This window comes from Somniosus microcephalus, chromosome 2 (genome assembly GCF_052327205.1).
Source record: "Somniosus microcephalus isolate GS21.2 chromosome 2, FLI_Smic_1.0, whole genome shotgun sequence".
In the NCBI taxonomy this organism is placed as follows: Eukaryota; Metazoa; Chordata; class Chondrichthyes; order Squaliformes; family Somniosidae; genus Somniosus; species Somniosus microcephalus.
In genome coordinates this window covers 333388627-333415270 of record NC_140988.1, presented here as the reverse complement: position 1 = coordinate 333415270, position 26644 = coordinate 333388627, and the positions used below count along the sequence as shown (strand labels likewise).

At 46.0% G+C, this 26644-nt stretch overlaps 1 protein-coding gene across 3 annotated transcripts in view; it reads left to right on the top strand.

Annotated features, from left to right (window-relative positions):
• The window catches only part of ctif (CBP80/20-dependent translation initiation factor), a 292382-nt gene that overhangs the window by 171015 nt on the left and 94723 nt on the right, over window positions 1–26644 (top strand). The window lies entirely within an intron of this gene.

Sequence of the window (26644 nt, the reverse complement as noted above, 5' to 3'; positions counted from 1 at the left end):
TGATCCAGGTAGATTGTCCCATATGGTGAAGTGTTCAAATATCAACGGACACATGATAAATTAGGAATAAGAGATACGTCAGGAACTTTTGTTCTTGCCCAAAGGATAGTCGACACATTTGATGATAATCTACTTGAGTTCATAATGTGGGATAAAATTACTTGGCACTTGGAGGAGCACGAATTAACCAGGGTCAGTCAGCACAGATCTCTAAAAGGCAGGGCGTAGTTGACCAGCCTGATAGAATTCTTTGGAGAAATACCAGAGAGGATAGATAAGGAAAATGCAGTAGGTTTGTATGGATTTTCAAAAATCATTTGATAAAGTACCACAAGAGACTTATGGCCAAGAAAATGGCACATGGAACTAAGGGGAGTGTGCCACATGGATAAGAGAGATGGTTGGAGGGCAGAAAAAAAAGTTAGAAATTTCTTTAAATGGAGAAATGTGGTGAGTGGGTTTTAAATGGATTAGAACAGGAGAGGGAACTTGGTGTGGAGATGCAGGTCATTCAAGGTCATTCAAAGTGAAGGACAGAAAGATGGGATTAAGAGAGAGAGGCGACAGAAAGAAAAAGTAAAAAAATGTTTTTATATCTTAAACAATAATTAAATTCTGATAGAATGAGACTCCACACTTGTAAAATTAAACATTCAGTGCTAGAGAGGTTGTTTGGCAGTAATTAAGATTCATCATGCCGTTAAAAATTCACTTACACCTGAATGTACCAGCCTTAACTTTTTCTGGTGTGTTTATTGGGTAACTAGTGGGCAAGTACAGCAACGCCACCCCCTTACATGGATTTCAAAGCCGAGTCTCTTGGCAAGCGCAGCTTGTGGAGGAGCAGGGAAACTCGGGCAGCAACTTCCTGATTTCTACGTTTACCTGCGCATATGTGAACTCCAGAAGCCGCTGTCAGATTGACTCCATAATAACAGTGAGCGCTGTTAGCCTCGCCGTTATTCTTAACACAAAATCCAGGCCATAGTGCAGAGTTTTGGGTATCCCATTATGAAGATATTAAAGCAATGGAAAAGCTACAGTGTAGTTTCACTCGGATGTTACCAGGGATGAGGGGGGTACAGTTGTGAAAAGAAACTTGAGCAATTGCGGCTTTTTCACTAGAATGAAGAAAGGCAGTAGTGACCGAATGGAGGTCCTCAAAATGATTAAATACTGATCGTTTCAATTGGTTGAGATGGCGATGAGACAGCACAAATTTAAGGTAATCACAAAAAGAAGTGAAGCAGAGGGTAGGAAGAATTCTTTAGGCAGAGGCTGGTTAGAATGTAAAACTATCTGCCATGAACCATTGTTGAAGCTGTCCATAAACTTTCTCTCTCTCTCTCGGGAATTAGATAATTGCTTGGAAAAAAAAGGGAATATTAACTAATATGGAGAGTGAACAGGAAAAGAGGATTAAACTAGATGGCTCAAATAGAGACAATTGCTGCCTGCAGTGTAGTGTTTATGCTGTAAGTAACCACTTGCTGCTCAATTTGAGGACATGTGGCAGTGAAAACCATGTACCTGTTGCAATTGTAAACCCAACAGCTGACTGCTTAATCTAAGAGCACCTTCCACTGTCTTTACTGAACTTTGGTTTTCACCACTTTGCTCTGAAATCATTGAACTAGCCCGTATAGTTTCTTTCATGCTGTTCCACATTCCTATACAACTGTTTGTTTTCAGGGGCTAACCTGCATCTGGGGCTCATATTTTCTCTTTCTCTACAGCTTAATTTCTTCCCCAGTATTTGCTGTACAATTGGACCCAATTGCACAGATGTACATTCTCCATGTACTGTATGTGTGATCTTTCACAGCCTGTTACATTTTTTTTTGCTACTGTTGGAATCATAGAATGATACAGCACAGAAGGAGGCCATTCCCAATTAGTCCCACTCCCCTGCTCTTTCCCCATAGCCCTGTAATTTTTTCCCCTTCAAGTATTTATCCAATTCTCTTTTGAAAGTTACTGTTGAATCTGCTTCCACCACCCTTACAGGCTTGGCATTCCTGGTCACAACAATTCGCTGTATAAAATAAAAGATGTTTCCTCATGTCGCCTCTGGTTCTTTTACCACCTTAAATCTGTGTCATAGAGTCATAGTCATAGAGTTATACAGCACAGAAAGAGGCCCTTCGGCCCATCGTGTCCACGCCGGCCATCAAGCCCTGTCTATTCTAATCCCATTTTCCAGCACTTGGTCCGTAGCCTTGTATGCTATGGCGTTTCAAGTGCTCATCTAAATTCTTGAATGTTGTGAGGGTTCCTGCCTCTACCACCCTTTCAGACAGTGAGTTCCAGATTCCAACCACCCTCTGGGTGAAAATGTTTTTCCTCAAATCCCCTCTAAACCTCCTGCCCCTTACCTTGAAACTATGCCCCCTGGTTATTGACCCCTCTACTAAGGGGAAAAGTTCCTTTCTATCTACCCTATCTATGCCCCTCGTAATTTTGTACACCTCAATCGGGTCCCCCCTCAGCCTTCTCTGCTCTAAGGAAAACAACCCCAGCCTGTCCAGTCTTTGGTTACCGACCCCTTTGTCACTGGAAACAGTTTCTCCTTATTTAAAATCATGAAGGGTTCTGAGAGAGTAAATAAGGATGATTCTATCACATCTCTTCACCTTCTCTGCTCTAAGGAGAAACCCCCCAGCTCCTCCAGTCTCTCCACATGACTGAAGTCATGTTTTGCTCTTTTCTCCGCTGCGCTCCGTTGATGCAACTTTTGAATGTTTCTCCTGTACATTTTTGTGCTCCACTTTTCCAATTTGGGACAGTCGCACATGTGCAGTCCAGCTCAACCTCCAGAACCTTCCACGTGTGCCACACTGTTCAACAGAATGCATGGAAAGTCCAGGTGGAAACATGCATAGAGACCGAGAGAGTATTGATAAAACGTTACACATGGATAATGTGAAACTTCACAACACAGAATGAACACGAGAGGCAACAAAGGAGGGGAAAGATCAAAGTGAAGCAACAAAGGATGAACCAGGCAGCAATAATGACAACAAACCTATGCAATATCAAGAAGCTAGTCACAAAATTAGTTTTGCTTTGTAAGCAATACTAGGGGAGATCAGCTCGTGTTACAAAAACTGCTGATAGCACCAACCTGTGGTTTAAGTGGGTGGGTTCTGGGGCACTGTTGCAGTAGGGGAGCAGAGGGTGCTTTACCCTGTAGCTGGGTAAAGCTATGCTCTACCTCTGCTAGAAGTACTTGTTGCTGATATTGGGTGCATGAAGCGGGACAGCAGTCCATTCCCCAGTGCTAACATCCGCACCTTAAGGAGCACAAAAAGAAAGTCTGATTCAAGACTGAGATTATCCGAGAGGTTTTTTCCCCCATCACTCTGTACTCACAGCTAAAGCAACTAAAGAATGTTGTGTTGATTAATATCTTTTATAAAGGACATGAGTGAATATCTGGAACGAAGTGGGATTTGCAAGTCAATTGCTGTGTCAAATATGATTGTTACTCACAGTGTATATTCTTACCATGGGAATTTAAGTTTCCAGAGTAACTAATTTAATAGCTGATCTGGTGTCGTCTTTGATTTACCTTTGGGAAGAGGAGACTTTGGACCTATGGTTCCCAAAGCTCTTCACTGGGGTTTTCCTCATCTCATGCCTGGGTCTGTAATGGACGAATTGATGGAGAATGATTGCTATGTTTAGTCAACCACTCCATTAAAGTTGCATCCTGTGATTACCAGGATGGTAGAAGGCGAACTCGATGGACCTTTGGTCTTTTTACGTCTAGCAGTTCCTATGTAGGAGCAACTTCATAGAACTTTTCTTCAGATACTTCAATGGGTTGAGTTGAGTCCATGATGATGCAGATTGTAACTAGTTTGTGGCAGGAAGACATTTGACGAGTGAAAACCCTTTCTTATTTTATGCTTTCTAATGTTCTTTGTTTGCCTTCATCAGAGCCACATTTGATACTGCTCTGATAAACAGATTTATTTTAAATGGTGACTGCTCAGCAACAGCACAGGCCAGAGGCAGAGTAAAACTCACTTTGCCCACCGATCTTCCTTACCTACAACCTGTGAAGACCAGCTCCGACTGTAGCAATGTGCCATTTCCGTTCCTAATGCCACTGATCACAGCAGCCATCGTGGGAACTCTCTGAATGAGATTACCAGTTGACATTTTGTGCTGTGTGGAAAGATATTCGCTTTGAGCTCTGCGTTGAGCAGGGAAAAATCAATTCACATCGGGCTGTATAGCAAGCAGAGTGAGAAGACTTGCATCATACCCATCTCACTCAGTGTTTCCCCCAGCGTCAGGCTGCAATTTGCTTAGTTGGCAATGGTGACATTTTTTTTTGTGCAGACCTATGTTTGCCAGCAGGTGGTGATATTGTGCTGTGATTCACAATTGTTGTAACTATTGACAGCGCACTATTGTAAGGGCTGCACTCATTCTCCCTATGAGCGGAGGGGATGTGGGGAGCTAAAGGTTCTGCCTCTTTCACACAACTTTGTGTCGTTGATGATGTGATACCTTGGCTCAGATTAGCACACTCACCGATGAGTCAGATGGTTGAGGGTTCAAGCCCCATCCAGAAACCTGAGCTGAGCAAAGACAGGAGAGAAATTAAATTAAAATGTTCTGACTTTATATTTTAAAAAACTTGATGTCCCAGAGGAATTGGCTAAACATCAGATCCTGTGAATACACTGATCTCAAGTACAAGCTAATTTCTTGTACTAGGCTGATGTTTATCTCATCCGGCTGTGCTCCATACACAGACTATAATATTGAAGATATTTTTTATATTGAGAAATATGGGTGAAGGGCCATAATGCAGGATACCACCAAAGCTAAAAAGAGTAGGAGAAAAAATAAGATGTTTTATTTTTTAAAGTAGTAATTACGTTCTGCCAAGCTGGAGTTTTAAGTGCCCGTAGATTGTAAGACGAATGGAAGATTGAGAGAAGTAAGGAGTTCCACAGTTTTGAATCTTGTCGAAAAATTACTTGAAGTAGGTGCAAACTTGAATATTCTTGAATAATTGAACAGTTAATGAACGTCACCAACCCGACCTCCTGTTTGAAATCTTATATTTTCAATCTCCTGCCCCATCCCGGGACACTGTTTTTAAAATAACACAGCACAGGATGTTCTGAGCAGGTTGCAGACCTTAGGCTGGGACAGGCCTGGCAGTCGAAGGTGCTGCTTTTTGGCATTCCTGTTAGGATTGATGGTTTGGATTTTGTTTTCTTTCTCTTATTGTCAACTAAGATTAAAGATATCCTTTAAATTTCCGGCATTACAACAGTGATTACACTTCCAAAAAAAAATGTTGTTGGCTGTAAAGCGCTTTGGGACGTCCGGTGGTCGTGAAAGGCGCTATATAAATGCAAGTCTTTCTTTAAAATGACTATCATCGAGGTACTTGTTATATGGTGTCTACAGCAGTTGTGTTGCTAAGAATGAGGCTGTCTATCTGACAGGGTTTTCTTGTGCTTTTACTGCTTTTAAAGAAAATCAGTAGAGCCAGGCTAATAATTGGGGGGTTTCCCTTCCTCTCGTTCCAGTTTCCTCCCCTCCTGTCTTGAAGGTGCTAACTCAGCCTAGGGTACAATACCATAGACACTTAGCTGCCTTTCAATGTCAAGTAACCCCTTTTCACATATGAGACTTGGCAGTAAGGCCTAGACTTTCCACCCGGCCCCCTTTTCTTGCAGAGCATCTTCAGTGGGGCGGGATTTCCGCCCTCCCTGGAGATGCCCAGGGTCCTTAATGTGCAAGAGGCAGGCTCTCTGGCTTCGGCGAGTGCCCAGCAAGCTGCCTGACTTAAAAGTTCCTTTACACCTTTAAAATTATTGATGAAACGAATGCACCATGCCAGTGCTCTAAGGACACTTACACAGGTCCCTCTTTGATGTCTGCCCCGCATCCCCTTCCACCAGTCTCTTCAGTGCACTACGCCAGAATTTATAAGGCAACCTCTGCATGCAGCATACCTGCAGTGCAAATGTGGGAAACAGAGCAACGTCCATATTTCCTTCTATTTGCCCATATTTATCATACGTCCACCTACATATGTTTGCTCCTGTTGAACTGGCCAGTAGAAGTTAGCAGCGGTGCGCGTTCCCAAGTTGCATTCCACCTCCGCCCACCCACTGAAAAATTAGCGGGGAAAGTAACTGACTATGTAACCGGGGACAGGGTGGGGAGTGAGGCACGACAGCTGACCTCCAGCTTGTCCTCACCCAACTTGCACACATCCAGTTCCCAGCAATTATAAAAAAAAAAAAAAAAAAATTGTCCCTCAAGGCGAGAGATTTTCACGGTGGGAAATGAAACACTTTTCGACATCCAGTAACCACCGTCGCCATCAGTCGTCCCCGATCAGGTAAAATCTCTTCTCATTTGCCCCAACCTCGCAAAAAAGCCCCACATTACTGCACCAAGCTGACGGTCTCTCCATTTCCAACGCCCGTCATCCTGGTACGTTTTGAAGAAGGGTTTCAACCCGAAACGTCAACTCAAATTTCTCTCCACGGATGTTGCCTGACCTGCTGAGTTTTTCCAGCATTCTCTTGTTATTCCTGTCATCCTGGTGGTCTCTCTGAGTGAAATTTCCAGTTGGTGCTAAGTTAGGGGCGGTTTGAGGTGCCGATCGCAATTGGTTAATGTAACTTGGAAACAAGACTGTGACCGCGGGGTGGATGGGTGGTATAGGGAGTACACCCGCTTTTTATCTTTGGAGACAAAGTAATAAATGAGGATTAAATGTTATGTTTTATGCTTAATTCTGATCCACATGCGTATACATGCCATGTTTAATCCTCTTAACTCTCATCATATCCTGCATAACATCTACCTTCATGTACAATTCTCAATATCATTACAGTACTATTACATAGAACTTTCAGCACAGGAACAAGCCGTTTGGCCCAACTGGTCTATGCTGGTGTTTTATGCTCCACACGAACCTCTACCCACCTTACTTCATCCCACCCTGTCAGCATATCCTTCTATTCACGTCTCCTTCATGTACTTTTCTCGCTTCCCCTTAAATGCATCAATGCGATTCACCTCAGCGAGTTCCTCATTCTAACCACTCTCTGAGTAAAGCGGTTTCTCCTGAATTCTCTTTTGGATTTATTAGTGACTATCTTAATTTATGACCCCTAGTTTTGGACTCACCCCCCACAAGTGGAAATATCTGCTACGTCTACCGTCTACCCCATCGAACCGCTTCATAATTTTAAAGGCCTTCACCTCTTAATCACAGATATTCTAGATTTTTGCAACATTAATTATTAATTAATGTGAGCTGTTAAGAAATACAAACCTGCAATTATGGATGATTATGAATAGTTCTTATGCTATAATTTGACTTATTCCCACCGATTGCTCTAACTGCATTTGTGACAAAAGAATTATTATTAGCATTGTATTGACTCCTTTAATCCTGTCATAGTACACAAGGGGTTAAAAACCAGCTCCGCTGTCAGAAAAGCAAATTTGCAAAAATTTGTCATTGTCCCGAGAAGGGGACAAGCGACACAATTCCGATAGCAGTGTGAAAGCACCCTCTAGAGCGAGAGTTCTACTACAGGAGTGCTCAGTGATTTTGAAAATATATCGGGAGTACAAGAGATTTTTTTTTTAAACATATATGTGACATTAAGTTATATAAAGAAAGAAAGACTTGCATTTATATAGCACCTTTCATGACCACCGGACGTCCCAAAGCGCTTCACAGTCAATGAAGTACTTTTTGAAGTGTAGTCACTGTTGTAATGTTGGAAACGCAGCAGCCATTTTGCACACAGCAAGGTCCCATAGACACCGGGGATAACTCCCCTGCTCTTCTTTGAAATAGTGCGATGGGATCTTTTACGTCCACCTGAGAGAGCAGAGGGGCCTCTGTTTAACGTCTCATCCGAAAGACGGCACCTCCGACAGTGCAGCAGTCCCTCTGTACTGCACGGGAGTGTCAACCTAGATTTTTGTGCTCAAGTCTCTGGAGTGGGACTTCTGACTCGGAGGCAAGAGTGCTACCCACTGAGCCACAGCTGACACACTCGCCTTTGATTCTACTGGTCTTCCTTGGGTGGCAAGAAGCTCGACATCATCCATGACAAAGCAGACCACTTGATCGACAACCCATCCACCAGCTTAAACATCCACTCCCTCCACCACAGGTATACCATAGATGCAGTGTGTACTATCCACAGGAGGCACTGCAGCAAGTTGCCAAGGTTTCTTCAGCAACATCTCCCAAACCCATGACCTCCACCACCTAGAAGAACAAGGGCAGCAGGCGCAAGGGAACACCGTCACTTCTAAGTTCCCCTCCAAATCACACACCATTCTGACTTGGAAATATATCGCTGTTTCTTCATCGTCACTGGGTCAAAATCCTGGAACTCTCTCCCTAACAGCACTGTGGGAGTACCCTCACCACACGGACTGCAGCAGTTCAAGAAGAAGGTTCACCACCACCTTCTGAAGGGCAACTAGTGACTGGCAATAAATGCCGGCTGAGTCAGCGATGTCCACTACCTGAGAATAATCATAAAAAATATTTAATTACTAATAAAAACTTCATTGTAAAGTACTGAAAATTGCATCAAAGTTTTCAGGTGAGAAGCCCCCATATCTCCTGTGACAATATATCCAGTATCTCACGTATATCTCATGCCCACCTCGACAATTGCTACTACTCAGGAGTGGTACAGTTCTTTTAATTGTTCTTGGAATGTGGACAATGCTGGGAAGATTGCATTCATCGCTCATCGCAGTTGTCCCAAGAAGGTGGTGATGGGCCTGCTCCTTGAACCATTACGTCTTTGTGCTGTTGGTGTTTCCACAGTGGTGTCAGCTTGGAGAACTCCAGGATTTGACCCAGTAACAATGGAAAAAATTGTGATATGTGTTGAAGTCAGCATGGTGTGAAACCTGGAGGCGGTGATTTTCCATGGCATCAACCATGCTTCTGGTGCCGAAAGCAAATGAAAATTTTCCCTCCCTGTGAGTTCTCTGGCTGTCAGTGGGAAGTGTCGAGCTGAGGAAGGGGGAGGGGTGTCGCCCTGCTCTTAACCAGGGAATCGTGCAGAGGTGGTTGAGAGAGGGGGAAACGAGAGCGAGAGTAAAGATTGGTGTTAGCATGATATGACATTGAATTGAAGGATAACTCTTACCATAATAATCCCTTTAAGGCTTTACTGGAACTTCATCTCTGTCCTTGACAACAGCAAATAAGACTGGTTCTGTCCAGGTCAAACTGGAGGGGTCAGAGCTTTGCCGAGTACAACAGTGTTACTCTTAAACCAAATGCACAATATTCCATAGAGACAGATCCAGGCAATTTCCTGACTTTTAACATTTACTTCTGAAAGATAAACCTGCTGCTCCGTTTAGAGTTACAAATGCCGACAAAAGCTGCAATACTGCAATTGTCTCATTTATTATAATTGTTACAGTTGTCCATTTTCGGATTGCCTCCTGGATCACAGCATCCCACCAGCTGGAGGGAGCGGGGGGGGGGGGGGGGAAGGGAAATTGCTCAGACTTGCCACGATTCAAAGGGGTGTGGACCCTGACCACTGCAAATGGTAAGTGGGCTCCAGTGTCCAAATCTTGGTATTGCAGTTGTTTCTCAGTTGCCACCGGTGTGCTGAAATCTGCCCCGCACTGAAACCGGGGCAGATCTACAGCATCCTTGAGCAGAACTACACCGATTTAGAAGCAATTCTCCAATGTAGAAGGTAAACAAACACGCACGTACACACGGTTAGATCCTCATCTAGAGATGCAGAGAGAGCAAAACACACACACAATAAAACAAGCCTGAAACAGGATTGTAATTAAATGTAAGGTTTCCTCCTCTGCAGAAGCAGATAATGATGGGGTTACTGCAGTGTTTGCTGGTTTTGGTGCCTGGCTGAGTCTTTGATACATGTATTGTGTTTGGCTGTAATTCACACCTGTGGAATTTCACTTCCCCTGTGGCTCTGGGCTGCAAACATTTCATTTGGTGTCAGATGTGCTTTTGCCAGGTTTAGACCAAGAAGTAATTCAACCACCAGCGTCTGGTGAAGTGAGTTTAACACTTTCTGCCCTGTTTATGCAAATTGCACAGACACATTTGTGGGGGGGGGGGGTTGGAAAAACAGCCCTGATGATAAAATGAGGCTCCTGTTTTTTGGATGATATTGTCAGCTGCTGGCATTAAACTAGGGAGGAGATGGGGTGAGGCGTATGTGGGGATTACACTTGACAGCTTTTGTACAGATATTGCTGGTAATTGGTGGGTTTGATGTAGTCAGTCTCTTGAATAACCTGTTTAACATAAGACGGTAGTTATTCCCAGGAATTTGCAGTCACAGTTCGAAGAATTTTCTGCCCCACAATTTTTTCTGCACATGTTTAAAACATTTTTGGGGGGACGATTTTTTATGTCGATTAATATGATTTATGTCAGCATCAGGATATGGGATGTTTGTCCACAATACCGCCCAGTACAGAATGGTAGGTGCAGAGTAAAGCTCTTGCTGTTCTCCTGCAGTGTGCCTCATTCCTGACCGCCAGGCTGCTGCATCATCACCATATTCCGAGCCAGTCGTCTTGTGGCTGCCCCGATTGAACTTGGCACAGATTGAAAAATGGTAATGGCACGACTAGTGATTGAGATTGTCAGCTCAGTGACTAAAGTAGGAGAAGTTTTGTGCTGTGTGCTTATGCCCACTTGGAACTGGACTGCCCGGGCTCAGTTCAAATTGTACCCTCCCAGGCCATGGAGAGAGGAGATTTTTGTCCCATCAGTCTGTGCTGGATCTGGACCCACATTCCAAAGAAGAAAGCATCTCAAAGGCTTTCACATGCCATGGATTACTTTGCAGTGGAATGACTTATGTGATAGACATTTTACACACAAGATCCCACAAAGAGCAATGAGATGAATAACAATTAATTGTTTTTTTTAGTGGAGTTTACTGAGGAGAGGAATGTTGGACAGGACATTGGGAGAACTGCCCCCTCCTTTTCAAACATTGTCATGGGACCTTGAACATTCACCGAAACCCCTGGTGCAGGCAAACAGGGCCTTGGTTTAATACCTCATCCAAAGGCCAGCATCTGCAGCAATGCAGCAGTCCACTAGGACTGCAGTGGAGTCTCAGTCTAGATTATGTGCTCAAATCCTGCAGTGGGACTTCTGAGGTGAGAGTGCTACCAACTGATTCAAGCTGACAGAGATGAAAGGACAGTGTGCTGGACCACTCCGTCCCTATTATGGGATAATAATAATCATCACTAAGAATTATGGATGCAAACCTGCACCTTCATAATATGTAGAACATAAGAAATAGGAGCAGGAGTAGGCCATTCGGCCCTTCGAACCTGCTCCACCATTCATTAAGATCACAACTGATCTATCTCAACTCCACTTTCCTGCACTATCCCCATAGCCCTTGATTCCCTTAATATCCAAAAATCTATCGATCTCTGTCTTGAAAAAACTCAACGACTGAGCCTCCACAGCCCTCTGGGATAGAGAATTCCAAAGATTCACCACCCTCTGAGTGAAGACATTTCTCCTCATCTCAATCCTAAATGACCGACCCCTTATTCTGAGACTGTGATCCCTGGTTCTAGACTCCCCAGGCAGGGGAAACATCCTCCCTGCATCAACCCTGTCAAGCCCTGCAAGAATTTTGGATGTTTCAATGAGATCACCTCTCATTCTTCTAAACCCTAGAGAATATAGGCCTAGTCTACTCAATCTCTCCTCATAGGACAATTTCCCCCCCCCGCCCCATATCCCAGGAATCAGTCTGGTGAACCTTTGTTGCACTCCCTCAATGGCAAGTATATCCTTCCTTAGGTAAGGAGACCAAAACTACACAATACTCCAGGTGTGGTCTCACCGGGGCCTTATATAATTGCAGTAAGACATCTTTACTCTCAAACTCAAATCCTCTTGTAATAAAGGCCAACATACCATTTGCTTTCCTAATTGCTTGCTGTACCTGCATGTTAACTTTCAGTGATTCATGTACAAGGACACCCAGGTCCCTCTGAACACTAACATTTCCCAATCTCTCACCATTTAAAAAATACTCTGCTTTTCTATTTTTCCACATTATATTCCATTTGCCATGTTCTTGCCCACTCATTTAACCTCTCTATATCCCTTTGCAGCCTCTTTGCATCCTCCTCACAACTTACATTCCCACCCAGCTTTGTATCATCAGCAAACTTGGATATGTTACATTTGGTCCCTTCATCCAAATCATTGATATAGATTGTAAATAGCTGAGGCCCAAGCACTTATCCATGTGGTAGCCCACTAGTTACAGCCTGCCAACCCCAAAATGACTCATTTATTCCTATTCTCTGTTTTCTGTCCGTTAACCAATCCTCAATCCATGCTAGTATATTACCCCCAATCCCATGAGTCCTAATTTTGTTTAATAACCTCTTGTGTGGCACCTTATCGAATGCCTTCTAAAAATCCAAATATACCACGTCCACTGGTTCCACCTTATCTATCCTGCTAGTTACAACCTCAAAAAACTGTAACAGATTTGTCAAACACGATTTGCCTTTCATAAATCTGTGTTGACTCTGCCCAAACCTATTATTACTTTCTCAGTGCCCTGTTAACACGTCCTTAACGATAGCATTTTCCCTACTACTGAGGTCAGGCTAACTGGCCTATAGTTCCCTTTTCTCTCTCTCCCTCTCTTAAATAGTGGAGTTACATTTGCTACCTTCTAATCCGTGGGAACCATTCCAGAATCTATGGAATTTTGGAAGATGGCAACCAATGCATCCACTATCTCTATAGCCACCTCTTTTAAAACCCTAGGGTATAGGCAATCGGGTCCAGGGAATTTATTGGCTGTCAGTCCCATTAATTTCTCTAGTACTATTTCCTTACAAATACTAATTTCTTTCAGTTCCTCATTCTCACTAGACCCTTGGTTCTCCACTATTTCCGGAATGTTGCATGATCTTCCGTGAAGATGGACACAAAGGCCTCGATTTTCATTGGGCCTTGAGGCGGGCGGGGGGTTAAAATCGCAAAAAATGGCGGTCGGGACCCCCCCCCGCCTGGTTCCCGACTCCGAGCAATTTTAACTCGGGCGTGTCTGATGGTCCCGATTCCGTCCCGCATCCAACAGGCGGGACTGGTCTTTAAGGCACTTAATTACCACTAAATGGCCTCTATAATCCTATTTTAACAGACCCTTGCAACTTTAACCCTTTTCCCACGTAAAACACGCCTGGTGGGAATCACGAATGTGAAACCTGGCGGGAGCACTATTGGATTGCTGACTTTCAACTGCAGGTCAACCATTAAAGTTGAGATTTGATCAGCCATGATTTGCAGGTGGCAGGACTTTGTGGTCTCAGGTCTGGGGCAACTTTTACAAGGCTTAACCACACCTGTGGAAGGTTGGTGCCTCACACCCATCTCCATTATGACCTCCTGGGAAACCCCTCTTGCCACCTTCACTCAGCGCTTCCTCAACGGACGCATATATACCAGAAGCATGGGAGCCATTTATTTCCTTCCCATCTGGGCATTAGAGGAGCTCGCGCGGCACCAGCAGAACCAGGAACAACAGCAGCACCACCACCACCAGCAGCAGCAGCAGGAGCGCCAGGCTGCTGCTCACCCACCTGAAGCTGCACAGGCCAGAAGGGGCCAGCGCCTGGAAGCCCGTCGGCGCAGGAGATACCCCCCAAACAGGGTCTACAGACGCAGGGTCAGCTACCTCAACATGCCTGAGCAGCAGTGCCAAAGGCGGCTCCGACTTTCGCAAGAGGTAGTGACTGACATCTGCGCAGTGCTACAGCAAGGCCTGCTGCCCAGAGGACCAGGTGGACAACCATTACCAGTGGCCATCAAAGTCACCACCGCAATCAACTTTTTTGCCTCAGGCTCATTCCAGGGATCAGCAGCAGACATCAGCGGCATCTCCCAGGCGGCCACACACACTTGCATCACGCAGGTAACCGATGCCCTCTTTGCCCTCGCGCACAATCACATCCATTTCACCAAGGATCGAGCAAGTGTCATGGCGTGAGCGGTTGGATTAGCTCATGTGGCAGGCTTTCCAAGGGTGCAGGGCATCGTTGACTGCACACATGTGGCCCTTGGGGCACCCCATCGCAATCCAGGTGTTTTTGTCAACCGCAAGGGCTTCCACTCCCTCAACGTTCAGCTGGTGTGTGACCACAAGAAGGAAATTTTGCATGTTTGTGCCATGTACCCTGGCAATTGCCATGAATCCTTCATACTGCGCCAGTCTAGTGTGCCTCCGCTATTCAGTCCGCCAGACCAACTTAACGGATGGCTACTTGGAGACAAGGGCTATCCCCTGAGGACGTGGCTAATGATGCCGTTGAGGCCAGCCAACAAAGCTGAGGAGCGCTACAACTCCAGCCACATTTCCACCAGATCCATTATCGAGCAAACCATCGGTTTGCTGAAGATGTGCTTCAGATGCCTGGATAGATCAGGTGGAGCCCTACAGTACTCAGCAGCCAGGGTCTCCAGAATCGTCGTGGTTTGCTGTGCACTTCACAACATGGCACAGCGTCGTGGCTTGTAGATTCCTGAGGACCAAGTGGCTCCTCACATCTCCTCCTCCTCCTCCTCAGAGGAGGAGGCGGGCAAAAACGAAGATCCAGCAGAGGCCCATCAACCAGCGGCAGCATTATGCGAGAACATTGCTGCCCAGGATGCAAGGAACGCACTCATCCTGGCTAGATTTGCTTAGCCTAGTCAATCAAACACTTTTGCTTCGCAGCTTCTTACCTGAGCATCGACAATGGCCAAGACCCTGCGGATTCCTAGCTATTTGACCAGCATACTGACAACTGCAAGTAATCTTAAGCCCTCAATGTGAAAGTCTCATTCGTGAAATGACACACGCCACAACTGCAACAGTTGCCATCAGAATTTTTATGTACAAGAACCAACTGATGGCATTTTTACAATATGTAAGAAGTCACACAACACCAGGTTATAGTCCAACAGCTTTATTTGAAATCACAAGCTTTCGGAGCGCTGCTCCTTCAGGTGAAGTGGAGAAATGCATAAAGACACAGCTTATATAGTCAGAGAATCATGTCAGATGTTTACAGGTAACCTTTCCAACTGCCATTTATCACACCTCGGCAGAGAGATAATCACAGCAGTCAAAGGTGTGAATGGTGTCCAAACAGGTCAGTCAGGGAAACATTACATCAAAGAACAATGAGGTGGGGTCACAAGGGGTCAAATATTGCAGATGCTGGGGTCTGTATGAAAAACAAAAAAACAGACAAGAAACATTTTTTTTTGCTGGAAATCACAGCAGGTCCGGCCGCATCTGTGTAGAGAGAACAAGCCAATGTCGACTCGAGTCTGGATGACCCTGCGTCAGGTGGGGTTACATGTAGCGTGACATGAACCCAAGTACTCAGTTGAGGCCGTCCTCATGGGTGCGGAACTTGGCTATCAGTTTCTGCTCGACGATTTTGCGTTGTCGTGTGTCTCGAAGGCCGCTTTGGAGAATGCTTACCCGAAGATCGGAGGCTGAATGTCCTTGACTGCTGAAGTGTTCCCCGACTGGGAGGGAACACTCCTGCCTGGTGATTGTTGCGCGGTGTCCGTTCATCCGTTGTCGCAGTGTCTGCATGGTCTCGCCGATGTACCATGCTCCGGGGCATCCTTTCCTGCAACGTATGAGGTAGACAACGTTGGCCGAGTCACATGAGTATGTACCATGTACCTGGTGGGTGGTGTCCTCACGTGTGATGATGGTATCTGTGTTGATGATCTGGCATGTCTTGCAGAGGTTGCTGTGGCAGGGTTGTGTGGTGTCGTGGTCGCTGTTCTCCTGAAAGCTGGGTAATTTGCTGCGAACGATGGTCTGTTTGAGGTTAGGCGGCTGTTTGAAAGCGAGTAGTGGAGGCGTGGGGATGGCCTTAGCGAGGTGTTCGTCGTCATCGATGACATGTTGAAGGCTGCGAAGAACATGGCGTAGTTTCTCCGCTCCGGGGAAGTACTGGACGACGAAGGGTACTCTGTTGGTTGTGTCCCGTGTTTGTCTTCTGAGGAGGTCTATGCGATTTTTCGCTGTGGCCCGTCGGAACTGTCGATCGACGAGTCGAGCGTCATATCCCGTTCTTACAAGGGCGTCTTTCAGTGTCTGTAGGTGTCCATCGCGCTCCTCCTCGTCTGAGCAGATCCTGTGTATTCGCAGGGCTTGTCCATGGGGATGGCTTCTTTAACGTGGTTAGGGTGAAAGCTGGAGAAGTGAAGCATCGTGAGGTTGTCCGTGGGCTTGCGGTAGAGTGAAGTGCTGAGGTGTCCGTCTTTGATGGAGATTCGTGTGTCCAGGAATGAGACCGATTCTGAGGAGTAGTCCATGGTGAGTTTGATGGTGGGATGGAACTTGTTGATGTTATCGTGTAGTCTTTTCAGTGATTCTTCGCCGTGGGTCCATAGGAAGAAAATGTCGTCGATGTATCTGGTGTATAGCATTGGTTGGAGATCCTGTGCAGCGAAGAAGTCTTGCTCGAACTTGTGCATGAAGATGTTTGCGTATTGGGGTGCGAATTTGGTCCCCATGGCTGTTCCGTGTGTTTGGGTAAAGAACTGGTTGTCGAAGGTGAAGACATTGTGGTCAAGGATGAAGCGGATGAGTTGTAGGATGGCGTCTGGAGATTGGCTGTTGTTGGTGTTGAGTACTGAGGCTGTCGCAGCGATGCCGTCATCGTGGGGGATACTGGTGTAGAGTGCCGAGACGCCCATCGTGGCGAGGAGTGTTCCTGGTTCAACTGGTCCGTGGGTGCTGAGCTTCTGTAAGAAGTCTGTAGTGTCGCGACAGAAGCTGGGGGTTCACTGTACGATGGGTTTCAGGATGCCCTCGACATATCCAGAGAGGTTCTCACACAGGGTTCCGTTGCCTGATGCGATAGGACGTCCAGGTGTGTTGGCTTTGTGTATCTTTGGGAGGCAGTGGAAGTCTCCCACGCGGGGAGTACGTGGGATGAGAGCATGTAGGATGCTTTGAAGGTCTGGATCGAAGGTTTTGATCAGTCTGTTGAGTTGGCGGGTGTGTTCTTTGGTCGGATCTGCGGGTAACTGTCTGTAGTGTTCCTGGTTGTCCAGTTGTCGGTATACTTCTTTGCAATAGTCCGTTCTGTTCTGTATGACGATGGCACCTCCTTTGTCTGCTGGTTTGATGACGATGTTGCGGTTGGTCTTGAGAGCGTGGATGGCGTTGCGTTGTGCTCGGGTGACATTCTGGACTGTCTTGTGAGTGCGGCTGATGAATCTGGCGTTGATGCATCTCCTGACAGCTTGAGCATACATGTCAAGCTTAGGGCAGCGACCCTCCGGAGGGGTCCAATTTGACTCTTCTTCGGTTGCTGCACTGCGGATCCCTCTGTCTGCTGTTCCGGATCATTGATTGTCTCATTGGGTTCGCTGCTGACATCTTGGGATTTGTGGAAGAATTCCCGGAGCCTCATTCTCCTGATGAATTCCTCTGTGTCTGCCGCGAGACCGATGGGGTCCATTTTGGTGGTGGGGCAGAAATTGAGCCCTCGGCTGAGAACTTCAATTTCGTCTGGTTGAAGGGTGTGGTCGGACAGGTTGACGATGGATTTCCCTGTGGTTTCAACCGTGGTACCGGGGGAGGCTTGGTTGCTGCTGCTGGTGATGCCAAGTTTCTCAAGCTTCCTGTTCTTGGTGTGCATGTAGGTAGCGTAGTTCCGTTGCCTTGTTTGTTTGGCGGTGTCTCGTAGCTGGTCTGCTGCATCCTGAGCACAGGCTGAGAACATGGACTCCATCTCGGTTTCGAGGTTGCGGCATCTGCTGTAGAGCTGGTGTACGAGATGGTTGAGGAGTGTGTGAGAGGTACGACGGCAGAGTCTCTCAGCGTAGTCTGTGTTGTAGGTCGACTTGAGTGGGTTAGTGATCTGTAGTCCTTTCGGGATCTTGTCTGCTTTCTTGCATCTCTGTAGAAACTTGATGTCTGTGTCAATATGCGCGATCTTCTTGGAGATCCTCTCCACTTTGAGCCAGCAGTTTGTGGTGTCGATAGTAGTCATGGTGTGGAGATGCCGGAGTTGGACTGGGGTGGACAAATGTAAGAAGTCACACGACACCAGGTTATAGTCCAACAGCTTTATTTGAAATCTCAAGCTTTCGGAGCGCTGCTCCTTCTTCAGGTGAAGTGGAGAAATGCATAAAGACACAGCTTATATAGTCAGAGAATCATGTCAGATGTTTACAGGTAACCTTTCCAACTGCCGCACCCATGAGGACGGCCTCAACCGAGACCTTGGGTTCATGGCACACTACATGTAATCCCACCTGACGCAGGGTCATCCAGACTCGAGTCGACATTGGCTTGTTCTCTCTACACAGATGCGGCCGGACCTGCTGTGATTTCCAGCCAAAAAAAATGTTTTTTGTCTTTTTTTGTTTTTCATACAGACCCCAGCATCTGCAATATTTGACCCCTTGTGACCCCACCTCATTGTTCTTTGATGTAATGTTTCCCTGACTGACCTGTTTGGACACCATTCACACCTTTGTCTGCTGTGATTATCTCTCTGCCGAGGTGTGATAAATGGCAGTTGGAAAGGTTACCTGTAAACATCTGACATGATTCTCTGACTATATAAGCTGTGTCTTTATGCATTTCTCCACTTCACCTGAAGAAGGAGCAGCGCTCCGAAAGCTTGTGATTTCAAATAAAGCTGTTGGACTATAACCTGGTGTTGTGTGACTTCTTATATTTGTCCACCCCAGTCCAACTCCGGCATCTCCACACCATTTTTACAATAAACACATTTCACCCAAGTGACTACCCTTGTGACTACTTGTGCAGAATGTTCTTCTTACGCGTGCTCCTACGTAGTGCTTTCCCTGTGGCTTCGGCAGATGTGGAGGCCCCTTGCTCACTTTCCTGCTGCTCCTGTCTCGACACCTTTGGCGGGCGTCCTCTGGGGTTGCGAGCCTGTGAGGGCTTGTCAACAGTCTGCTGCTCCTGCGGCTGTGCAGGGGTTGAGATGTCTCTCTCATTTGGGTGTGGACTCGGGTGGGGCTCTGACCGAGGGCTCTGCAGTGGCATGGAAGTGTGAGCGCTTGGAGAGGAGCCTCCACTTCCTTGAGGTCTGCCACCAACCTCCCTCTCATGGGCCAGGTCCCCCTCAGCGCCTGCAAGTGGCTGGAGAGCACCTTGCTGCACATCAGGGGGGCCATGGGGACCCGTATCTGCAATGGCAGTCCTACTCAAAAGGACTTCCATGAAGGTCTGGTTTCTCTGTTCAATAGATGCCCATCGCTCCTCAAGAGATGTCATTCTATTCTGAACAATGACCATGTTTTCCATACCCTGGTGACTAAGCTCCTCCATGGCCGTAGCCCTCCTCTCCTCTACCATAGCCATCCTCTCCTGCACGGTAGCCAGCCTTAACACGGAGCTAGCCATCCTTTCCGTGTTGATGCGTTCATGCGCCAATGACTCCACAAAGGCTCTGCTCATGTTCGCTATGGACTCCTCCATTCGCTCCACACTCGCAGCGACCCTAGAGACAAAACCTGCCAGAGACTCCTGCATCTGTGCCTGGAGCTCCATCACCTCTGATCTCATGGATGGACCCAGAGGCAGAGGGTCGACATGCTGCTGAGCCGAGCTGGCAGAGTCCTGCGCCCTCCAACGAGGACTCTCCACTGCTGTCCCTGTATCCACAATCTGCTGATGCTCACTTGTGAGCTGTGATACACCAGGTGACAACACTACTCTATGTCCCGAAGGACCCACTGAGGTGTGAGTGTCTGCGCTGGTGCTGCGTGCGCTGAATTCTGCTGACGCTGCGCCGTCAGAGGTTGCAGCTTCCTCTGAGGAGTCTGGCTGCTCAGCCTCTTCTTCTTGGCTAGGCGGGACGGATGCTTGTGATGGTCCTGTGGGGGAGTAAAGGAAAGAGTTACAGATGTGATGCCAAGGCTACATGCACATAGCTTTTTGCAGATGCTCATAAGTCCATCTGTCACAGCTTGACAATCATTATCAGCGACTCATGAAATGTCAAAGAGAGAGATGGGAAACTTTTCTGTCACCAGCTTGCTGTGTTACACCCGTCTGTCCATCCCCCACGTGCGAATCATCCTCAATGCCAATGATTTCCAGGACAGCCTCCTCCCAAGGGGTCAGCTGGGCTAATGAGGCTGTCCCTCCTCCTGTCCTGACTCGCGCTCTCCTGTTGTGAGCTCTCTTTTCCTGCAATGAGGGAGACAAGTGGAGGTTGAGTGAGAATGAAGGAGTGAGTGCAGAGATTGCATAGCATAGATACTTAGAAGGAGACAAAGTTGGAGTGAGGGTGCAAGACTAAGTGCCCTCCCTGTGTGTTGTCAGTTGTGTTCAAAGCATCAGAGTGATGGGGAGTGTGAGGGCTGCATGGTGGAATACTTACGTGAATGTGAGCATAGAGAGAGAGGGAATGGGTAAGGGTGCATGGATGTCCGTGTCAAGTGGGATGTGGAGGAAGAGATTGCTGAAGCTGAGTGCTGGTGAGGAAAGGCAATGGGGATCAGATTGAGTGTGATGGGAAATTCATACTCACTTTTCCAGTGTGCTGAAGGTCATGAAATCTTTTCCTGCACTGTGTCCAGGTTCTGCAGGTGACTCCCAAGGAATTGACCTCCTCAGCCACCTGCATCCACACTGCCTTGGTCTGACTGGGAGGCCTCTTCCTCCCTGATGAAGGGAACAGGACCTCCCTGTTGGCCCTAGCCCCATCCACCAAGGCCTGAAGTGCCGCCTCGTCAAAGCGAGGAGCTGCTCTTGCCCTCCAGCTTGTCATCTCTCCTGCAGGTCCCTCTGACACCAAATGGAGGAAACTTGGAAGCCTGCAGAAGAAGCAAGGCTTGCTGTGGACCTTAAATGCAGCAGCAACGATGACGTCATCGGAGGGGACTTTCAGTCATGAAAAACCCCCTTGCAAAGGCTTCCCACACGTTGGAAATCAATTGGCCAATTGAGTTAAAATTGCACCAATCTCCCACATCCATTTAGATTCGTGTGGGAATTACGAAATTCGGATAACATGACAACAGCCCGCACCTGAGCTAAAATCACCCCCAAAGTATTTGTTTAATTTCTCTGCCATTTTCTTATTCCCCGTTATAATTTCTCCTGTCTCAGCCTGTAGGGGATCCACATTTACTTAGGCTAATCTTTTCCTTTTTACCTACCTATAGAAGCTTTTATAGTCTGTTTTTATGTCTCTCATTAGTTTACTCTCATTATGTTTTCCCTTTCTTTATCAATTTCTTGGTCCTCCTTTGCTGAATTCTAAAATCCCCCCAGTCCTCACGCTTACTACTCTTGGCAACATTATAGGCCTCTTCTTTAATCTAATATTATCTTGAATTTCTCTTGTTAGCCACAGGTGGACCATTTTTCCTGTGGTGTTTTTATTCCTTAAGGGAATGTATATTTATTGTGAATTATGAATTATTTTTTTAAGTGTTTGCCATTGCTTTTCTACTGTCCTATCTTTTAATCTAGGTTCCCAACCTACCTTAGCCAACTTGCCTCTCATACCTACGTAGTTTGCTTTGTTCAGGTTTAAGACCCTAGTTTCGGACTTAACTAAATCACTCTCAAACGCAACATAAAATTCTATCATATTATGATCACTGCTCCCCAGAGGCTCCTTTACTACAAGGTTATTAATCAACCCTGTCTCATTGCACAATACTAAAATAGCCAATTCCCTAGTAGGTTCCTCGACATACTGATCTAGAAAACTATCTTGCATGCATTCCAAAAACTCTTCCTCTGCACTATTATTGCAAATTTGGTTTGTGCAGTCTACATGAAAGTTAAAGTCCCCCATGATTACTATATTACCCCTGTTACATGCACCTCTAATTTCCTGATTTATACTCTGCCCGACACTACAACTATAGTTAGGGGGCCTATAAACCACTCCCACTAGTGTTTTTTCTGCCCCTTGTTGTTTCTTAGCTCTACCCAAACTGATTCTACATTTTGTTTTTCCAAGCCAAGATCCTTTCTCCCTACTGTCTTCATCCCCCCCCCCCCTTTTCTATTCTGCCTGTCTCTTCTAAAAGTCAAATTTCCTGGAATATTTAATCCCCAACCTTGGTCACTCTGCAACCACGTCTCTGTAATGGCTATTAAATCAAACCCATTTATTTCTATCTGTGCTATTAATTCATCTATTTTGTTGCGAATGCTTCGTGCATTCAGATATAGTACCTTTAGCTTTAACTTTTTTTCTATTTTTCCCTGAGTCACTTTAGTTACTGGTGACCTATTACCTTTATTGATCTCTCTGTCCCTTCCTGATCCACTCTGCTTATGTTTACCTAGATCACTATTCTGCTCTACTGCCTTGACATTTCTCTCTCTGCTTTTGAATTGACCCTTTCCTTAATCCTCCCAGGTTGGAACTCTTAATCTGTGATGTTCTATGATCCCATGAATAATTAATTATTTTTAGTTCTAATTTGCTCTCCCTCAACCAAAGGTTGGGGCATTTCTACAAGCTTCAGCCACCTTCTGGTGTCTCATCCATTCTGCATGTGTGAGTTGAGACAGTGAGTGCTACTAATCTTTTCAAATACAGGGAGGAACACAGCCAAGCCTGATCCTGTCCTCACCTGATGTCCATCCATTTACCAGAAGATCTCACTGGACAGCATTCAGGAGCAGGAACGCTCACTACTTTTTTCCCTCTCCCCAGCCAAGAGCACACTGAGACCAATAGCAATCCTCCGTCGCAGGCCTGGCTGAGACCAACAAAAATCCGCAAAGGTGGAGAAGCAAATTTGGCTCCGCCTTGGTCTGTACAGTAACCTTCTCAAGGAAACTAGGAATGGGCAATGAATGCCGGCCTTGCCAGCAATGCCCACATCCCAAGAATGTATTTTTTAAATGTATTTACAGTACAGTAGCCTAGTGGTTATGGTACTGAACTAACAATCCAGAGGTTGAGAGTTCAAATCCCACCATGGGAAATTGCGTTCATTTAAATCTGGTGGTTTGTGGCCTGGCACCAGATTAAACAACCATGAAAGCTGATGGGTGTAAAAACCCAACTGGTTCACTAATGTCCTTCAGGGAGGGGAACCCAACACCCATACCTGGTCGAACCTACATGTGACTCCAGTCCCACAATTAAATGTCATCAGGGCAACTAGAGATGGGCAATCAATATGGCCTGGGCAGCGTCACCCGCATCCTGAGAACAAACATTTAAAAAAACATCTTAATAAAGGTTTGATCTTGAAAATCTGGGAATCTGATGGGAGATCCTCGTCAGCAGCTCGGGTGTAACAAAAAGCTGACTTACAATTAGAATAAGAAATGAGACCGAAAACCCAGAGACTGTCGAACAGAGCAGGCCAAACAGAACTGGGAAGTACAGCAGATGAGACGTAGAGTTACCAAAGGCATTAAGAAACTAAGAGGATCGTCTCGAAGGTTTATCTGTTGACATGGGCTACCAGACTAATGCCATATTAGTAGGTTTAGCTGTGGTTGTTTCAAGGGAGTACTCCAAGCTCTGTCAATGCGATGTTAGAACCTAGGACTGTGTGAGCACACCGAGAGCGACTGTAGCTTGAGCTCGACACTGTTTGGGTTTAGTGGGGAATCCAGCTGTTACGGGTTATCAAAGAAATGATACTTTATCTTGTTTATTTAAACAAAAATTGGCTTGACATACAGAACAGCAAGATTCTAGGTTTGATGCGCGGTCTGTTCTGAGTAAGGTCATTTCAGCTGGAGTATCGTTGGGAGCACTATACTGTAATTGGCTTCAGTATCCCCAGGTTGGAGAGGGAAAACTCATCCAGGGTTTTCCTCCTGCCTCTTACTTTCATTTCCCACCGCCCCCCCGGCCCCCCCACTCCTCCAGCAATTGACTCAGCCAGCCGCTCTCCTCACTGCTGGTCTGATGTACAGCCAGAAAATCTGGTATATTCCGGAACCCCAACCGCTTGTAACTCTTCCCCACTGCCATTTGCTGTATCGCAGAACTTTACCAGCCACTGTCCCCAGTGTTGGCGTGGTGACTGTGCAACCCTCCAGTATTTTACACAACTCTGATAAATATCAACCAAAGCCTCGCTAATTTTTTCCTTTTTAATTCCTTAGAATGTACTGATCGGGCCTAGGAGCTGTGTGGTATTTAATCCTTCCAGCTTCTGTATAATGTATTCTCTGGTAATTTTTACATGCAGCACACAGCAGCTTCCCCAGGTTCTGGGCTTAATACACTGCATGATCCTGTCATCCTGCAAATCTGTAGTCGCTTCCCCCAGTAATGAACTGTTCGCAGTTGCTTGCCTGAAGCTGAAGGTAATTTTTGCATGGGGAATGGGGAGAGGAAGGAGGGCAGTGTACTGTGACGAGTACGTCTCAATCTTTTGTAGGTCTGATATGCAGCATGCAATAAAAATAATATATCACGTGGGTTTTGCAATACACAGTACTAAAATTCATTATAAAGTTCAATAAAGTTTCCGTTTTCTTTTGCTGAACTTCATTGCCAAGTGAAAGCATAAAGAATGAAACTGCGAGCATGTGCTAATCAGCATTTCTGGAGACATGGAGCTGCTGTCAAAGGTGAATTTTCATTTGCGTTCTGAGGGCAGGTGGTCAAAAATTAGAAGTAATGTGTATTGGAAAGTATCAATGCATCGTGAAAACATGACTTGTTTGTGCAGTAAAATGACAAATACGTCTGGTGAGATTTCTCTCCACCCAACAGGTGTTCCTGCGGCCACAGACGTGGCTCCAGGATGGTATGTTGCCTCCCTGGTGCCAGGGTCAAGGATGTCACTGAGTGGCTGCAGGACCCTCTGAGGGGGGAAGGTGAACAGCCAGAGGGCGTTGTCCGTATTGGTACCAACGACATAGGCAGAAAGAGGGATGAGGTGAAGGATGGGAAGGCCCTTGAGGGTGCAGAGGAGATTTACCAGAATGGTTCCGGAGCTGGGGGATCTTAGCTACAAGGACGGGTTGGAGAAGCTGGATTTGTTTTCATTAGAGCAAAGGAGGTTGAGAGGTGATTTGATCGAGGTGTATAAGATTATGACGGGTTTGGATAGGCTAGACGGGGAAAGGCTGTTCCCACTAGTTGATGGTACACGGACTAGGGGACACAGATTTGAGGCGTTGGGCAAGAGATACATGGGGGATGTGAGGGAAAACTTTCTTTACGCAGTGAGTGGTGATGACCTGGAATTCGCTGCCGACAGAAGTGGTGGAAGCGGAGACACTCAATATTTTCAAGGGGAGACTGGATAGGCACTTGAGGGAAATAAACTTGCAGGGCTACGGGGATAGAGCGGGGGAATGGGACTGACTGGATTGCTCTACAGAGAGCCGGCACGGACTTGATGGGCCGAATGGCCTCCATCTGTGCCGTTATGAATCTATAATTATTATGCTATCTGTAATGGTAAGAAAAAGTGTTTGCGATGAGAAATTCTCAAAGTTTATATTATATATAATAATAAAAACATAAAATACTGGAATCACTCAGCAGGTCAGGCAGCGTCTGTGGCGAGAGAAACCGTTAACGTTTCAGGTCAATGACCTTTCAGATTTCCAGCATATGTGTATATTTTTAACATATACGTTTACTCTGTAACCGAAATATCTCAGTCTAAGAACCTATTCCAAACTAGAGGTTCAGACAGTGAAATTATCCCTCTTCAGTCTTCTTCCTCCTCTTCCCCTGCCACCACCCCTCCCCAACAAGATTAGATCACAATTCTGTAATTCGCTGATCTACCGTTTATCTTTGGGCTTTAAGAATCTCTGCTTTGAGCTGAACCGTGACTCAGTGACCACCTACGTGCTGCACCACAGGTACCTGTAAGCGAAGCCGCTCGCCCTGACATTCTGTCTGCACACAGCGTGACACGGTCACTTGAGCGAGTCGGAAAACTTGTTAATGAAATGGTTCTTGGCTGGGAGCAAACTATTCCCTTGCCAAGCAACAATATAAAGGGTCAGCCCGTCGCAGCTCCCCGCCCACACCCTCTTCCTTCCATTGTGAAAGGGATGTGTGGCTGAGGTGCGTCACTGCTCCAGGCTCCACTCAGCATTTCTAGTGAAGTCCGCAGGGGTCACCAGTCAGAGACGGCGTTGGGCTTTGTTTCAGATAAAGCTATTCCCTTGAGAATTACTCCAGCCACTAACGGCTGGTCTCTACAACTTTGAGAGTACAATTTGTATTTATAAGTTTTTTATATATATATATATTTATTTAAAATGCATTGCTCATGAAGTTTCAGTAGCACTTTATGTATCCTGTCAGTCAAGTTGTGTGTGGGGTTTTTTTTCTAACAAATGCAGAGTATTTTAAAAATAGAATTTAAAAAAAAAAAATAGACTTCACGTTTGTCGAATTAATTAATAAATCTTGTTGAAGAGGTGGCTTCAGCTAACTTGTGGTTGGGGAGTGTGAGAGTTCCATGTGATGAGTATCCTGAGGTGAATGTTTCAGATAACGCTGCTCGTGGGATTCTACACATTCTTGTTTAACTCCTTACAGAGTGAGTGACTCCCTGAAACCTTTCACTATTGAAGAGTCCATTTGTTGGCAT